The sequence below is a fragment of the Topomyia yanbarensis genome, chromosome 2 (genome assembly GCF_030247195.1).
Source record: "Topomyia yanbarensis strain Yona2022 chromosome 2, ASM3024719v1, whole genome shotgun sequence".
NCBI classification, from domain to species: domain Eukaryota; kingdom Metazoa; phylum Arthropoda; class Insecta; order Diptera; family Culicidae; genus Topomyia; species Topomyia yanbarensis.
In genome coordinates, this window is record NC_080671.1 from 367,567,655 (window position 1) to 367,586,614 (window position 18,960).

Sequence of the window (18,960 nt, forward strand, 5' to 3'; positions counted from 1 at the left end):
TTTCACCTTTCAAGAAATTGCGAGAATTTGCTGACAATGCAGTATAAAAGCGTGATAATTTCACAGCTTCGAACCTCATGATAAATTAAGTTCAAGAAAAACCATTAATATATTACATTATAGAATTTATTTCCCCACATTATTGCAGTATTTTCATTCTAATTCATTCTAAGTATCTACTCATTTTTGTGATTTTTTTTGCGAAACCAAGAGTTATTCGGCAGTTTTACATTAGGCGCGAAAATATCATCTCATATTATACCGCGAAAAGATGAAATCCAATGCTGTCTTGTCGAGAAATGTTGGAGCGCAAACAATGTTCCATCGTATGTTTGCTTTTTTATTGCTGGTAAAAGTAGGTGAAATATCGCCTTATTCTGTTCACGATTGGGAAAATTGTAAACTGTCAGTGACATTTTGCTCATACTGAGTTTTGTTCCATTTACATTTACGAGCTTTAGTATAGTTAAATTAAAATATACATTTATCGATCCGTAATTACAGCCTAGGAATCAGAACCAGGTGTGATTAAGTACGTACCGGCTTTGAAGGTAATTGTGATCTTAATAACATTCGAGCGCGTTATATTATTTTTCATCACATTGATATCGCTTTATATCACAAATTCATAACAGGAAGATAAGTTCAAATATGTCGGTGAACTAAAGTATGACGTGAATGTTTAATGGTCTGTTTCATTTCGATTAACTAGGGGGGGTATAAAAACTTACTTCATCACAGAGTCGCTTGTCGATATTTTTGCATGAAAAAAACACAGAATGTTATTGAAATGATGCATTATAGCACACAAAAGTTTTGGTTAATTCGTTTCACCCAAAGATCTAAAAAAATCACAGAAGAAGAGTTTTTTCTTGCTGAAAGCTCAATTTAATTTATTTTACCGTAATGCGGGTAATGATTTGAAAGTATTAGAAAAAGGTCGTTTTAAGTTCCACGAGCGAGTAAAATGGGAACATTTTGGACGACACCGGGGCAGAACCCAAAATCTGGCCCAATGTCGTAGACGCTATGGCTTTGGGCACAGTACAGATTTCATTCGTTTTCGAGCTCTCCATCGAGACAGAGGTTGTTTTTTCTAGTCCGTAGTGCTGTGTGAGGCGATAAAGAATAGTTTTAATCCGCATTCAAGGTTATTTTGCCAGTTCGGTTCGGTCCTCAGTCTTTTGTTCGCGTGTGAGGATTAAACAATAGCCAGCTGTATAAGCTGGATCGGTTCGTCGTTGGACACCAGTTTAAAGCTAAGTGGTTTTTGTCTTTTGTAACACATTTATTGCTTTCTTCCGTCTGCGCGGGCGCTGACCCCGTGCGTTGACGTTTTCTATGGTTCCCTCTCCGGATGGTCAAATGGAAGTTGAATCGGGTTCAACTTCTAAGGCTCCCCCCCGGCCCAAATGCTATCCAGAACTCTCAACTGGTCCATTTGTGGTCTTCTTTCGGCCCAAGACTAAATCACTGAATCTTCTTCAGATTTCTAGAGACCTGACGGAACGGTTCTCGGCTGTGACCGAAATTTCAAAGGTCCGCTCGGACAAGATAAGGGTGTTGCTAGCCAACTCAAAGCAGGCAAACGATATTGCTTGCTGTGAGCACTTTACGCGGGATTATAACGTGTATATTCCGGCTGTAAGAGTACAATCCGAAGGCGTCGTAACCGATGAGAGTTTGACGTGCGAGGATCTGCTGAAGTACGGGGTTGGCCGATTCAGAGACCGCTTACTTCAGCCAGTTAAAATACTTGAGTGCAAACGTTTGCACTCAGTATTAGTTGCGGGGGATGGTTCAAAAACGTACCCCCAATCAAACTCTTATCGGGTGACCTTCGCTGGTACCGCTTTGCCAAATTTCGTCCTCTTGCACAAGGTTCGTCTGCCTGTGCGTCTGTTTGTGCCGCGGGTCATGAATTGCACAAAGTGTAAACAACTGGGTCACACAGCCACCCATTGTAGCAACAAGGCCCGCTGTGGAAAATGCGGGGAGAATCATCTAGATGATTCGTGCAGTGAGCAAGCCGAAAAGTGTCCTTACTGTGCGGAGAGTCTGCATGATATCTCGGCATGTCCCGCGTACAAACTACGCGGGGATAAACTGAAACGTTCCCTTGCGGGACGATCCAAACATTCTTTCGCAGAAATGTTAAAGAATGCTACGCCACCATCCTCAGCAAACATCTATACTCACTTGCCTCCTGACGAGGGCGAGGCTGGTAACCCACAAGAGGGAACATCTACTAGGGTGCCTAGAATTTATAGGAAGAGGAGGAACACTTCCTCTCGTAAAGTTCCTTGTAAAGGCCAGAAGGTGTCCCTTGAGGGGGCTCCGAAAGTCACATCTATTGGAAGTGTTGCAACCAAACCGAAGCAATTAGCTCCTGGTCTCGGAGGATTAAGCTCAGAGAAGGAGTTCCCAGCACTTCCAGGAACATCAAAAATCCCAAGTGTTCCTTTGTTTCAGTTCGAGAGTAATCACAGCACTGGAATTATAAAACTCTCGGACATAGTGGACTGGATAATAAAAACTTTCAATATTACTGATCCTATTAAAAGTCTTATGTTAGCTTTTCTCCCTACAGTGAGAACATTTTTGAAGCAGTTGACTGCTAAATGGCCCCTCCTCTCAGCGATTGTATCCTTCGATGGCTAACTCATCGAACGAGGTCACGGATTTGATCACTGTTCTACAGTGGAATTGCAGAAGTATCATCCCGAAAATCGATTCCTTCAAAATTTTAATAAATAATTTGAGTTGCGATGCATTTGCATTATGTGAAACTTGGTTAACTTCCGACATAGAACTCAACTTCCACGACTTTAATATTATTCGCCTGGATCGAGACACCCCCTATGGAGGAGTGCTTTTGGGGATCAAAAAGTGCTATTCCTTCTACAGAATTAACCTTCCCTCGATAACAGGTATTGAAGTTGTCGTTTGTCAAGTAACAACCAAAGGCAAAAGCCTTTGCATAGCTTCCATATATATTCCCCCCAACACCGCGGTTGGGCACCGACGGCTACAAGACATCTTAGAATCCCTGCCAGCACCGCGACTAGTTTTAGGGGACTTTAACTCTCACGGTACAGCATGGGGTTGCCTCTATGATGATAACCGGTCTTCCTTAATTCAGGATCTTTGCGATAACTTCAATTTGACAATTTTAAACACGGGTGAAATGACACGGATTCCTGCTCCTCCAGCGCGCCCGAGCGCCTTAGACTTGTCCCTTTGCTCAACATCGCTGCGGTTAAATTGCACGTGGAAGGTAATTCCTGATCCCCACGGCAGCGACCATCTGCCGCTTGTAGTCTCAATCAATAACGGTTCAAGGCCATTGAAATCAATCAATATTTCGTATGACCTCACACGAAATATCGATTGGAAGAGCTATGCTGCCGCGATATCCGACAACATCGAATCTACCCAAGAACTTCCTCCGGAGGAAGAGTACAGCTTTTTGGCTGGCTTGATTCTCGACAGCGCGAATCAAGCTCAGACTAGGCCAGTACCCGGCGCGAACATACAAAAACGTTCTCCCAATCCCTGGTAGGATAAAGAGTGCTCAGACGTGTACGCAGAGAAGGCCGCCGCGTTTAAGACCTTCCGGAACGACGGGTTACCCGCCAGTTTTCGACAGTACGCGACGTTAGACAAGCGAATGAAGAGTTTGATGAAAGCCAAAAAACGCGATTATTGGCGCCGGTTCGTCGACGGATTAACGAGAGAAACATCGATGAGCACTCTTTGGGGAACAGCCCGACGTATGCGAAATCGAAACAGTACTAATGAGAGCGTGGAATATTCAAACCGTTGGATATTCGATTTCGCCAAGAAGGTTTGTCCGGATTCCGCCCCGGCACAGAAGATCTACCGCGCCGCGTCTCCTCACGATAGCGCGAACGAAACACCTTTTTCGATGGTGGAGTTCTCACTTGCTCTCTTGTCGTGTAACAATAAAGCTCCGGGGCCAGACAGAATCAAATTCAACTTGTTGAAGAATCTGCCTGACTCTGCCAAGAGACGCTTGTTGAACTTATTTAATAAGTTTCTCGAGGCTAACATTGTCCCACTCGATTGGAGACAAGTGAAGGTCATCGCCATCCAAAAACCAGGAAAACCAGCCTCCGACCACAATTCGTACCGTCCGATCGCAATGCTATCCTGTATCCGGAAGTTGTTCGAGAAAATGATCCTATCCCGCCTCGACAATTGGGTCGAAGCAAATGGCTTACTGTCAGATACACAATTTGGCTTTCGCAAAGGCAAAGGGACGAACGATTGTCTTGCGTTGCTCTCAACTGAAATTCAAATGGCCTATGCTAGCAAAGAACAGATGGCATCAGTGTTCCTAGATATTAAGGGGGCTTTTGATTCAGTTTCGATCAACATTCTTTCAGAGAAGCTGCACCAGCATGGTCTTTCAGCGACTTTAAACAACTTTTTACTAAACTTGTTGTCGGAAAAGCACATGCATTTTTCGCATGGTGACTTATCGACATCACGATTTAGCTACATGGGCCTTCCCCAGGGCTCATGTCTAAGCCCCCTTTTATACAATTTCTATGTCAACGACATTGATGAATGTCTTGACAATTCCTGCACGTTAAGGCAACTTGCAGACGATGGCGTGGTGTCTGTTACGGGACCCAAAGCTGTCGATCTACAAGGACCATTACAGAATACCCTGGACAATTTGTCTGCTTGGGCTATTAAGCTGGGTATCGAATTCTCCACGGAGAAAACTGAGCTAGTTGTATTTTCAAGGAAGCGTGAACCAGCACAACTACAGCTTCTATTAATGGGTCAAACTATCGCTCAGGTCTTCACAGTAAAATATCTAGGGGTCTGGTTCGACTCGAAAGGTACTTGGGGATGCCATATTCGGTATCTGAAACAGAAATGCCAACAAAGGATCAACTTTCTTCGTACAATAACCGGAACATGGTGGGGTGCCCACCCAGGAGACCTAATTAGGTTGTATCAAACAACGATACTGTCGGTAATGGAATACGGATGCTTCTGCTTTCGCTCCGCCGCGAACATACATTTCATCAAACTCGAAAGAATTCAGTATCGTTGTTTGCGTATCGCCTTAGGGTGCATGCAGTCGACCCATACGATGAGTCTCGAAGTGCTGTCGGGCGTTCTCCCGTTGAAAAATCGATTTTGGGAACTCTCATATCGATTGCTCATTCGATGCGATATCTTGAACCCGGTCGTGATTGAAAATTTCGAAAGGCTTGTTGAGCTCAATTCTCAGACCCGTTTCATGTCCCTGTACTTTGACTACATGGCGCAGAATATTAACCCTTCTTCTTACAATCCCAACCGTGTGCATTTCATAAATACTTCTGAATCTACTGTTTTCTTCGACACATCCATGAAAGACGAGATTAGTGGAATTCCGGACCACATACGGCCACAAGTGGTTCCAAACATTTTTTATAATAAATTCCGAGAAGTCGACTGTTCTAAGATGTTTTATACTGACGGATCAAACCTCGAAGGATCCACTGGCTTCGGTATTTTCAATCAAAAGTTCACCGCCTCCTACAAACTCAGTGACCCTGCTTCAGTTTACGCCGCAGAACTAGCTGCCATTCAGTATACCCTTGGAGTCATAGAAACATTACCCGCAGACCATTACTTCATCGTTTCGGATAGCCTCAGTTCCATTGACGCTATTCGCTCGATGAAACAAGGCAAGCACTCCTCGTATTTTTTGGGGAAAATACGGGAGCTACTGAGTGCTTTATCTGACAACTCTTTCCAGATTACCTTGGTATGGGTCCCCTCTCATTGCTCCATTCCGGGCAATGAGAAGGCAGACTCCTTAGCTAAGGTGGGTGCCTTAGAAGGAGACGTTTACGAAAGACCAATTTGCTTCAGCGAATTTTTCAGTATTACTCATCAGAGAACCCTCGAAAGTTGGCAAACTTCGTGGAGCAGTGGAGAGCTGGGAAGGTGGCTACATTCGATAATCCCTAAGGTATCAACGAAACCTTGGTTCAAGGGGATGGATGTGGGTCGTGACTTCATTCGTGTGATGTCCCGACTCATGGCAAACCATTACACGCTGGATGCACATCTCCGGCGTATTGGGCTCGTGGATAGTGGTATCTGCGCTTGTGGCGACGGCTATCACGACATCGAGCACATTGTCTGGGCGTGCACCGAGTACAGTTCCGCTAGGTCTCGGCTAATGGATACCCTGCGGGCCCGAGGAAGACCAACCAACGTCCCGGTTCGAGATGTGCTGGCAAGCCGCGATGTTCTCTATATGTCCCTTATATACACCTTTGTGAAAACCATCAATATACAAGTCTAACTGCCCCTTGTTATCTCCTTATCATTCTCAGAACGCTCTTCCACCTGTATCAAACCATCTGTATCGAATGAGCCAACAAACACGGGACCTACGGCACGAACATAACACGCTTAACTCGAAATGTAGCCGATCCACATCTGAGCCGTACTACGAAATCGTCTGGAAAAACCCCTGCCATCTTGAGGAGGACCACCCGGCGTCCCAGTACATGATTCCCCTGATGAACGCCACCCGAGTTTGTAATCCATCCGTTGATCTCACGATGCCTGAAACTGAAATAATTTTCTCTCCCTGCCATCTTTGTCTACCCTCCCTCCCCTGACTCTTATACCCAGAAGTAACACCCCTACCCCCCCCCCCCCCCAATATCATCACGAAGCATTTAGCTCTTCTTGTCTCTTCTAGTTTTAACTATTATATTATATAATCTCGTTGAAATTGCCCAACTCTACTACCCACAAAAATAACTATAATTACGAATCTTTACAAAATTCAATCATGCCCTCTAGTTATTCCTAGTTTTAAGTTAGTCGTAAAAAATTGTCCCCCTTAATTAAACATTATTTGCTCCAATAATCTCACTGATAAAAATGTCAAACCATATTGCCACAAAAACTAAATGACCCCCCTAATCTTACGAAAACAATATTATCCCCTTGTGTAGATATATAAGATAGCTATAAAATCGCATTAGTTTCATTTTAAAAAAAATCAATATGTAATCCCCTAGTTTTAAGCAATTTAAAATGTAAAACAAAACAAAATTGGCACCTTTAAGCTAACGCAACGTGCCTTATCAAATAAACGATTTGAATAATAATAACAGTACAGATTCCAAATGTATGATTTGTGGTGATACTTCGCACATAAAGGACGCCTGTTCGGTAAAAGAAACCACAGAAAGTTTCAAAAGCGCTATTTGTTAGGGAAAACATAAATGGAATTTCTGGGTATGTCCTATTGGAGAAAAAAAATTATGTATTCTCGTACAAAGCAAGAAAAGCAACTAATAACAAGTTTACCTACTTCTTCAGGTACCTTTTAACACACTATGTTTAAGCGATTTTCATCTGATTCAACATAGAAATACAACTTCTCTACCTGGGGGCGGGCAGAGCGTTGTTGGAAAATCGATTGCCTTGTACGCAGCTCACCTGGGTTCGATTCCGAACCCCGCACATAGCGTTAGAGATTTCTTTAACCCGAGCAGAGGCGAATGATCCTAAGGTTAAAACCTCTATAATCAAAATAAAAGAAAACTTCTCTACCTATACAAGGATCTTCTACCTCGGTCACACCTTTCTAGAATGATGCGGCATTTTTAGCTTCAGTGACAGGTAATGCGGCAAAAACAATTTCATCTCCACACAACGCTTCGTTTGCTCTAACTAATCGAAGTAGCATTACGGAAGAAGAATCTTGTGCAGAAAGCAATGTTTCGATTGATGATAGCAATGCTAAATTCCAGCTTCATGTTTGAATCTTCTCAAACTAAGTGGGAATTTTTTACAAGAATTGTAATAAATTTAAAGTTAAAATGTTTGTTGATTTGATGGCATTGTGAGAGAGCGTGTATCCACCGGGTGATGCGAGTCGAGCTGACGTTTCTTTAGACTGAGCAAACTTTTGTTTTTGTTTGCTTGGTGTTTATTTGACCAACTATGGAGCTGATCCACATCGCATTTCATGTGCATTGGTAGCACACATTGTCTGAGTGATGTGATGACTGTTATATTATGGATGAGGATTGATAATTGCCAATTCGTGAGAGGAGTCTGAAACCGTTTATCAGTTTGAGGCAGTGATGTCAGCAGGAGAAGCAATTGTGTTGTTGTCATATTCATTGGATTGGTTTTAAATTTATTTGATCGCGTTCGTTGTGCTGGTTATTCTCTTTCTATTGAGTATTTTTGAGAAGTAGGGCGACGTGTTGTTGATTGCCATGTTGACCATATTTTGTTATGAGCGTGATAGTATTATAGCTTGTTTGTTGTCGCAAGAGACGATGGAACCAGGAGCCCCTTCTTTATTTCTTGCATCTGCCGCATTTTTGTTTTAAAACAGTAGATTGGTTTCTTTTCATTCTTATTGTTTTCAGGCTTGCTTTAGTGGTTAGCATGGAACACGCGTGCGTGTCACCGATTGTGTATTCGATACGAGAAGTCGGTCGATTCGGGTGTATTGGTGGTGCTTGTTTTGTACCTTTCGGAATGCACTCCCATTGACTCGGCAGGGTGCGCGAGTGGTGATAGCGTGGGAGACGGCAGCTTGCTCAATCGTTCGTGGAGAGGAGGAACTATATATGGTTGTTGTTTCACTTCTTGCATTAGTGTCAGGGTTTATGCGCGATGGGTAATACTTATTCATAGATTTCGCTCTATGGCTGTCCAAACGTAAATAATTTTTTTTTTTAGACTCTCGTCGTTTCAATATTTCTCTATGGTGAATTGGGACCATCATTAAGTCTCCTGATGGCCGGGAGTCCAGAGACTTTGAACATCTTAAATCGAGCGCTTGTCAAAAATCCACCTTCCATGATACTTGTGGAGTGTGCAGTAGTGTATACGGCCTCTAGCAAATGCAAGTATCGGACTAACATTCCTTCCCTTTCCTTGCTCGGTTTCCTATCCAACTTCAGCTAGTTCAGATCGCTAACGGAGTACCTGCCAGGGGTGGTCGCACAAGCTCAATGAAAACTAGAAATCACTTGGTGATTAGAAACAGGTTTAAAATCTTACGGACTAATCTTTCGTCTTCTGTTAGTAGGAACGAAGCTTAGGTAGACTTACTACGAGCCACTCAAGTTTACCAACATGTCTCACGCCCAAAACAAATTTGTCCCTCTTTACCATAAGAACTCTTTCTTTCACTCTCGAGTTTTTTGCAGGCACCTCGGAGCATTGCTTGATGCATGCAATTGCACGACCTTTGCGCCGTTTAGCTTTCGACTTTCCTTTAAGATCCGTCATTCTCAAATTATATCAGGGTATTTACATCCTCTGCATGCCACTTCCGAAATCTACTCGAGTGCTCCTCGGCGGTAAATTTCCGCAAGCCATTCCGCTTCAGTCGATTTAGTGAGCTATTTAGATCTCGCCTCAGTGAGCCATTTAGCTTCTGATTCCTGAAGCCATGAAACTCCTAATTCCGTGAGCTTCGTCGCCATCTACGCTGATAGTCCCTGGCGGAGAGTCTAGTCTACTCCGACCTAAATTTCCCCGGCAGTGGAAAGAATTTTTCCTTCAGCCATTCTATTTCCAGCTTTGTCGTGATCTACTCGGATATTCTCCGACGGTAAAACTACCCTACTCCGACTGAGAGATGACGGTACCGATACTCGTTTCTTGAGATATTTTGCTGTGTCGCTATCTATATACTCTATCTAATCCCCGGTGGTAGACCTAGCCTACTTAACGGGCCAAGCGGTAGCTGCCGAGGTCTGTCCGGCGATTCCAGGTGGACCTACTCGATCTAGTTCAGGCGGTGTATGTAGCCTACTAAAAGGCTACTCGGTAGCATGTCGAGCTCAGTCCGACGATTCCAAGTGGAGGATGGCGTCTGGTACAACGGAGCTTCGAAGACACACAACCGGTGCATCGACGCGATCTGTTTGAGTTAGTTACCGGCGATGGATCTAGCATACTCCACAGCAACCGGTAGAGTGTACTTATTCGAGCTGTTAGCGCTGGTCATTCTGGTCATCTTGTACACGACATTATCCGGGTTGATGTCCGGCCTACCCATTTGAAACATTTTTCAGCGTGTTGCTGCGAACCTCAGACATTCGAAGACCACATGCTCCGGTGTCTCCTCGACGTTCTTCCGCGTGTACGAATCGATGAAGATACTTGCTGAAGCAGCCGTGACCCGATGGGAGCTGTGTCAGATGGAAGTTCACTTCTCCGTGCTTTCTACCACATCGTCAGGTTTGGGATGAGCCAGTAGGTCCACTTTCCTTTCTCCGTATTTCCCTTTCCTGTTGCCTTCCATTCGACTCTCATCATCTTTGTAACGTTTCTGGTGTTTCTCTGATAGTAGCACTCGATGTCCTCCACCAGGGTGGTGCAGATAGGGATCATCCCGGTTATAACACATATTGACTCCAACGATATTGTTTTATACACGATCGCGCCTCATACAGCCATCAGCCGGAACGCCCTGTTCAGGTTTTCGCGGTGCCGCACCCCATGCAGGAGCACCATAACGCAGTATCGATGATGAAACACTAGCTACCAGAGGTTTCGTGCTGTTTCTCGGACCACCGACGTTTGGCATGATCCTCGCTATTGTGTTCGTTGTCTTCACCGACTTTTCGCAAGCGTAGTCGACGTGATTGTAGAAGCTCAACTGGTCGTCGATTGTCACTACCAATTGGTTCAGTGCATGCTTCGATGTAATTCCGCACTTTCTGACGTCGATCTACATCCACTCAACCGCTTTGCAGTTGCACCTTCGGCTTGTGGTGAGCTATTTGCAGTTCATCCAGCTTTCGATCGCGGCTATTGTATCCGTCACTAACACCTTCACTTCTTCGCGTGTCTCACCCAACATCCGTTTGTGACACGTCGTCCGCGATTTCTAATTTCCTGGGCAGCCGCAGCGTCAACACCCCATTGTAAATCCCGTTCCAAAGAGTTGGACCGAGAACGGAACTCTGAGGAACGCCTGCTAAAACTCGCATAAGCTGCTGTCCTTCGTTCGTCTCGTACAGTAGCACTCTGCTCTGAATGTAGCCCCCCAAAATCTGGTTTAGATAGTCGGGGATCCTCAGTCTGGGCAGCGTTGCGGCGACGGCTTCCCAGCTGGCGCTGTTGAATGCATTTTTCACATCTATCGTGACCACAGCGCAGTATCGATTTCCTCTTCACTTCAGCACTCTCGCGCACTGTCTCGAGCACTGTCTGAATCGTCTTCAGTATCGATACACTTTAGCGGAATCCGGACTGTATCTTGGACAGTCCGCGCTCGCCCTCCATGCATTTCGTTAGCCTGTTAAGGATGATTCTTTCCAGAATCTTTCCGAGTCTATTCAGCAGGCATATATGCCTATACGATGCCGCTTCACTCGGTGGCTTCCCTAGCTTTGTCAGCAACAGCAGCTTCTGTAACTTTCACATTACTGGGAAGTTGCCTTCATCTAAGCACTTCTGCAACACCATCCTGAACATATCCAGATATGCAAGGATCGTAGCTTTCAACGCCATGTTTGGCATTCCATCCAGGCTGGGGGCATTCTTTGACTTCAATTTCAATGACGCTTTTGCGCGCTCGTCGTTAGTCACTTGTCGTTCATCCGTATTGCGCTTTCTTCTTTGCCTTTCAGTGTCGGTTGACAGGTAGTCGGCCGTGCTTCGTGAAGGGATCCTCAACGATTATCTTCAGTATACCCAGGTACATTTCAGCTGATGTCGACCGGCGCTTCATCTTCGCCGTGACTCGTCACCCCAGGCGTTGGTGTCTGACTTTCTAAGCCTTAATCTAACGTTTCTGACTCCGATCCTGCTCTCTGAGATCGTCTTCTGGCTCTGAGACAACGAGTGCGTAGCATACTGAGCGTCTCGTTCCACCAGTAAGTTGGACGCCGTGTATTGAGTGGATCCAGCTTTGGTGGCATTGTGGCGACATCAACCGTCATAATCATTCGTGTTAGATTAGCCACTTCCGAGTTCTCGGTCCCACTCTCCGACCAGAGTACCTAAATAAAGAGGTCTTTGTTGAAGGCTTTCGTCTTGCACTCGGTCATCCTTTTCCGTGCTGCATTAGGGATCCGTTGGCCGATACGGTAACGGTTCACCTGGTGGTCGCTATGGGTATACTTCTGGTATACTCTATAATCCATGTTCGCCGTCAGTGAAGGACTGCAGAACGTTATGTCGGTCAAAGACTTCCTCCCGGATTTCTGAAATGTGCTCACGGAACCTTCGCTCCGCAGCTTAGGCATTGAAGTCACCACTTTTGGTTGAACAACTGGTCCAGCATTAGGCTGATCTTCTGCACTAAAACGTACAGTGTGACGGAGGTGCGTTTTAGCTACACGCGAAGGTCGTTGACTTTGGCGGTCACAAAGCCTTAGTATGAGCGTTCCACCACTTCTTGAACGGGGAATCTGCCAATAACTCGTATCGTAGCCGTTTCTGTTCTATCCGCCATCCTGATAGCGCTATCAAGGGGATTTGATACGGCTCTGCAATCAGAGCGACATCACACATAGTTTCTGTCGTAGACTGCATTACAGTGATTCAGATTTATCTGGGTTATCTCTATTACCGTTGGCATGCAGAGGCTCTCTTGTACGCAGGACATTTGAAGTCTGATGGTCGTTTTCGTCATCTGAGGTGTCAAGTATGCACTTCGGCCTCTGCGTGTAGTCTCTCGCTAGATGACCCGTCTACTCGCATTTCCAGCACTTCTTAGATCTATCCGAGCCCTAACTGTCTAAAGCCCACAGTTGAAGTATTTTTCTGCTTATTTATTCACTCGTTGGGCTCTCATTAGGCTTCTTGACCATCCAACCGTAACTTTTGCTGCCTCCTGTATCTTGTCAGCAGCGGTTACCAGTAGACGAATCATCGTTGTCTGAATTCCTCAGGATTCCTTCTTTAACCGACTCGTGATGCGCATCTCGTTCAGGTTGCACTGTTGTTTCAGTGCATCTCCCATTTCCGGAAGCTCCGGGTTGCGCTTTCCCTTATACCTCCCCCTCATTCAGGTCACCTCACACCCGCATTCCCTTAATTAGCCTCGCATACCAAAATAAGTTAGAGGGTTTCCCACTCACCCGCATACCAAAGTAAGCTTATTAGGTTTCACATTAACAAGTCTGCCACCAAACTACCCTGAATTTCAACTTATTTCACTAGAGGCCAAACCATCGAATATATACACAGGTTATCTTTGGAGGAATGGTTCGTATTTATATTTCCCACAAACAGATAAAACTCGCATATCTGATGTAAATTTAAGGAAAAGATGATACATAACAGCATTCATCAAAATATTTATTTATTATCACAATTCCGTAAACGGTGTGAAGAAATTTCTCCCCAACAATCGGGGAAAAGCTCGTATTTTCAGGAGCTACCAATTGTTATATCAACCTGGAAGCGTTACACTGCTCTCTAGAAAGGCAAAGTTTGCCAGTTCCTCAAATCTGCTACTAATCTAATCGTCGATAAACAGTGTTTTTTCTTATATTTTTCCTTTGCTGCAATAGTTTAATTTACTCATTCCATTGTTGCGTCGTTTAGAACCTAGCGCTGAGATCCTGATGCAATGCTCTATTATATGTTGCTAACTTTTTCTATAGGTCTATAAATAGTTCCATTCATCTTACATGTTCCGCATAAACATGCTGACAAAGGGACCGTTCCCATGGTAGATTACAATTAAATATATTTTCCACTGATACTGTATCACCCCCTTTAGCACCTTTTGTGTTCGGTATCATCTCCGTGGAATCAGCACTATCATTGAGTTAAACAGCGCTCAGCCCGCTAAATTCGATTTAATCGGTCCGTTGTGCGATTTCACACGCCTTGCGATAATAGCGGAGCGTGTTGATACCTAGGTATGTACATGGCGCACGAGCACCCACCGAGCTAACCGAGCTCTGTAATTGGGTTACAATTCGGAGCCGGATCCGGTTCTTGTTGTGCATTCTCGGTGGACCGATTAAAATTAGCAACCGAATGATGGGAGAAACTTGTTCAATCGAAATCAATCGGAACACAATTGACGCGCTGAGATAATTGTTGGCGGGGCGGTAATTGTGTGTAATTTGTTGAATAATGCATACAAACAATACACGACAGTTGGAGTGTAAATACAACGTTATGGCCAGTTTAAGCGAGCGTGTTGCGTGAAAGCATACCCGGCAGATTTTTTTGTTTTGCGTATTTCAATCAATTTTAGTGGAAACATTTTGAAAGGTGGAACTGCACAATCAAAGTTAAGTTAGTGTCGGATTCTGATTAGACGAAGTGGAAACACAAATTCCATAACTAATTTATGTCCAGGTAATACATCGTGGTGGCAGTTTCAAGCTTAAATAATTTGCATGCTTCTGTTGACAAATGGTTTTTGTCCTCTAATTACAATTATCGAACTTTGAACAACAATAACTTTTTTAGAAATATACAGTATTTCCTTAGGAGAAGTAATGAGTTGAATATTTTACGTAATAAGTTGATATTTCAAGCAAAACTGTGGTCTCTAGAAATGCAAATGTAAGGTTTTTCCATACCATTCCAATTCAAATAACCAAACAACCCAAAATTTTGCATAGTTTTTTGGAATCGAAAAACGTCTTTTTGAAAATATGGCCGTTAGACCAGGAACAGTTTTGACTTTTTTTCGGAACACTGTTTAATTAAACGGTAGTTGGATTCACATACCATTTGTCAAGTATGAGTTTTTCCGAAAACTCTAATTTCAAGTTTTCAAGTTTGTATGTGAAAATATATGAAAAATAGGCAAAAGAAACAAAAAATTAAGTAAAAATGCCTGTAATCTGCAGATATATAGCTTAAGGTGTAAACATCAACATTACCGAAGACTGCAAATTGATCCGATTTTGCAGTAAAAAAATATTCTCATATAATGTTATGTTTTGTCTCTCTTTCTCGCACATGCTTAGGATAGGAAATTTCAAAAAAATTGGTTGGTCTTTAAAGTTAAATAACTATCCCGGGGAACCTTCAATCAATATGCAACCTTCAACAAAGCTGTTCGTTATAAAATGAGCTATGTGACCATAAGTTTTGAGGTTTGCAGAGATAATGTGGAATTTTTTATTTCATTTTAAGTTTTTTTTTACGAGTTTTCATATATTTTACTATAGAAACTTGAAACCTCTTGTGGGTGAACTAGAGCTATCGGAAACAGCTCCATTTACCAGGGCCGGATTTTTAATCGAAACTAAAATTTTAGCCAATACTTCTCAACGAAAAATTCAATATCTTGTGTATGATGAAACCAGAATAGCGAAAATTATAGGCTACTGTACATTTGATATCAAATATATATTTGTGCTCAATCAGAAGGTCAGACCAGAGCGGGCATAGCGTAGTTGGTACATCGACTGCCATGTAGGCAGCTCACCTGGGTTCGATTCGTAACCCCGCTTATAGGAATGGAGAATTTTTTAAAGATAGTTTTCTAACCTGAATGAAGAAGCGAATGGCCTTAAGGTTAAAATTTCTATAATCGAAAAAAAATAAGATCCGAGAGGTTGTCTTCAAATTTCGTCAATATGAAATCGATTTAATGAATTTCCTGTCTTCGCAACTGTTGGATTATAATCGAAAGTAATTATTTCAAAGAAAAAGAAAACTTCTCAACCTTCTATTTAGGGTTACCACACCGGTTTTTGGAGGCGAATTCCGGGTAATTCGGATTTTGCCAGAATTCAGCGGATTATTTTGCAATTTTGCATTTTTTTCTTCATCAGGAACTCTCAGCATCATTTTATAAATCGTCTAGCACACAGTCATCATAAACGTCATCCTCGGGTTGCAGACCACAATCGATAAGTGTTGGCAAATATATTTAAAAAGTGTTCACCACCATTTGGGTTCAGATTTACTCTACCCCACAGAACCTTCACTGCAATGGATCAACGGATTATATGCTCCTCACAAAGATTCTCGAAAGACACTGAAGTGTGATTTTACGCCCCGTGTTTGTTTACTGAAGAGCGAAGCAAAGTTCGCTCCTTATCCTTCACAGCGAGAGTGGCTGGTGCTTTTTGATTTTTGTGGATATTCAAGGATGTGAAGTACTACCCCCAATAAATCAACAAAACTGTTCACAAATGCGAATAAATACACCTAAATGCTCTACCACAACATTTCACTCTGCCGTAAATCTGAAGAATATTCGATAAAAATATATGCTACGAGCTACATAAGAAATAACGCAGAGCCTTTTTACCTTTTATGAATGTTTTTGAAACCAGCATAGCGTAAAATCCAACCACAACCCTTATTTGAAATTTGAACCATATTTCGCTATTTTCCCCATTTTTTATTTTACATGGATTTTTCAAAATTTTGTTAAAATTTCGTTGATTATTTTTTTTCAATACTTTAAAAAGCACTGTTTTTAGGCTAATTAGTGGAATGTTATATTAAACACTTTTTTAATGTCTTTCGCATATTGATACAAACACTGATGAAAGCTGCAAGCAGGAACCGAAATCTGTGATATAAAAGTGCATTTTTGCAGTTTTCATGAAATAGTGGAATTAAAACGAAAGACAACATAAAAAAGTGTTCAAATTTCTTTCAAGCTGTATATTTTTTTGTGTTTCTGCAATTTCAACACTCTGCCTTTTTTTCATCTTCTTCCATTGTTACCATATATTTATATAATCCATCTTTTTACGCTCCTCATTTTTGCATTTTTATCACTACCACTTACCTTAATTTATAGTCATTTCTATGTTATTCCATTTTATTTGCATTTGCAACTGTTGTTTCGTATTTTAATACCCTGCTTTTTTATTTGTTTCTTTAGTCATTTAATCCAACTTTAAAAATTTGTCTATTTGTTCCATTCATTCCTTTTTTCTATTTTCTTTTTTCTCCATATGTTTATGTATTTTTCCTTTTTTTTAAATTCATCCCATAATGTCTTATTGTCCCTTTATTTACCTTTCTCGTATTTTGATACATATTTTTTAGTTTTTAGCTTTCCATTGTTTTATTTTTTCTCATTGCAAATTTAATATAATTATGTATATTTTTTGCACATGTTCCTTAATCTTTCATTTTGTTCATTTTTGTTATTCTTTATTTTTCCATTTAACTTATTTTGAAAGTATTTTTTCTGTTGGTCCTTTTCCAATAGGTTTGTTTTTTAATTTTTTTCCTAGAAAACATTAGATTTATCTTTTTACCATTGTGCGCATTTGTTCTTCGTTTTACATTTAGGCTGATGTTTGAATTTCTGTCAAGTTTTATTTCTAATGCTTTTTTTTCCTTTCTTTAAATAATCTTCTGGTCACTTTTTTTTAAATTTCTTCATGTTTATTTTATTTTTGTTTTTTTTATATCTATTCCTCTAGTTTTATGCATTCTTAACGTTTTGTTCACTTTTTCTATTGCTTTAAATATTCCTTTTTTTAATGTTAAATATATTTTATTATTTTCGAGCTTTTCAGTTTTATGCATTTTTATTTATTATCAACGTTCGCATTTTTTTATGTTGCTTTTTTTCATTTTCATTGATTCTCAAAAATTTTCAACATCTACTGATTTTTTTTATTCTTTTCACCATTTGTTCAATAATGTTCGACTTTTTTAATATTTTCTATTTGTTTGTCTAGTTTCCTGTTTTATCTATTTTTATAGGTTTTGTTTTGGTTTTTGCTTTCGATTATACGTTTTTTGACATTTGACTTTAATTTGTTTATGTGGTTGATTTTGCGATTTTTAGTTTTTCTGTACACTCTTTCAATATTAAGTTTTCCCTTTGTTTTTTTCTTGTGCAATTGATCTCCGTTTAGATAATGTTTTCAATTTTTACTACATTTTCCATCATTCCGTTACTTAACTTTTACTAATACGTTTGACAAAAATGGCTCTTTTCAAAGTCTCCACAACTTTCGAAGAAGTATTCAAAATACTATAAAGTATTAACAGCTCTCCGTTTTTACCGTCCTTGACACTACAAACAACTAGAGCAAAAAACTGGTACATAACAGTATAATTTCAGGGTAATATACATAATATCAGTAAGTACAATGGATTTCAAACTTTAACTTTGTGGTGCACGGGCAATATACACTGTATATTATACAGTGGTGGAGGCCCGTACGTTAGACCCCCGGGCCCTTACCTTCTCTCTACGGCCCCGTTACCATTTAAATTGGCAGTGTACCGAAAAGTCATAATTGTTGCCGGTCTAATGACCATGTTGCTCCACCCTAGTATATAGAAAACTAAATTGACACGTGCAATTTGAGCATTTTTGGGTTGTGCCTTTCTTTCGCATAACGAGAGAATAGATTCACTCGAGATCTTCCGTTCAAGTTGTTATTGAGTCCTATTAGATGTATACCATCAATTAGGTAAATTTAAACTAAATCTGAGTATACTTAACTTTTGACTTAAACTAGTGTTGAGTTTAAAAAACCTTGCGATGAGTAGATTTTATAAATGCCTGTGTAGCTAGGAAACTCAATATTTTTCTTTGTTGTTTCCTAACGGTGGAATTTCGACTTTTGCGTTACCAGAATAATGGGAAATATTTATTGCAGGGAATGTCTTCGAAGAGACAAACAGTTCACGGCTTCCAACCAGAAAATTAATTCTCTCTCTGATTAACTTGCAAGTCATTACTGCATCCGTTCTATGTAAATATGTATCCATGTTGCTACTGGTCTTACCTTCGTTTTTATAAGACGTTCTCTGGATTGCTCTGTAATGAAAAAAAAAAATCATTTAAATTTTGTGAGCAGGTGTTTTTATTATCATTATATAATAGGCTATCGGAATCGAATTCATAACCGTCAGTGACTTGAGCTGGAAGCAAATGTTTCTGCCATTGAGTGAACACTACGTAGGTTGAGAAAATGTAACTAATGAATGTTGTAATAGAAACTTCCGAGTAAGCGGATC

General features: G+C 41.4%; 1 protein-coding gene across 5 annotated transcripts in view; it reads right to left on the minus strand.

The window, feature by feature from the left end:
• Window positions 1–18,960, minus strand: part of LOC131684460 (uncharacterized) — a 374,204-nt gene that overhangs the window by 99,513 nt on the left and 255,731 nt on the right. For all 5 annotated transcript variants that reach the window (XM_058967367.1, XM_058967366.1, XM_058967365.1 and 2 more), the window contains one exon: window positions 18,729–18,760. The gene's annotated coding sequence lies outside the window, so the exon portion shown is untranslated. The remainder of the gene's footprint in view (window positions 1–18,728; window positions 18,761–18,960) is intronic.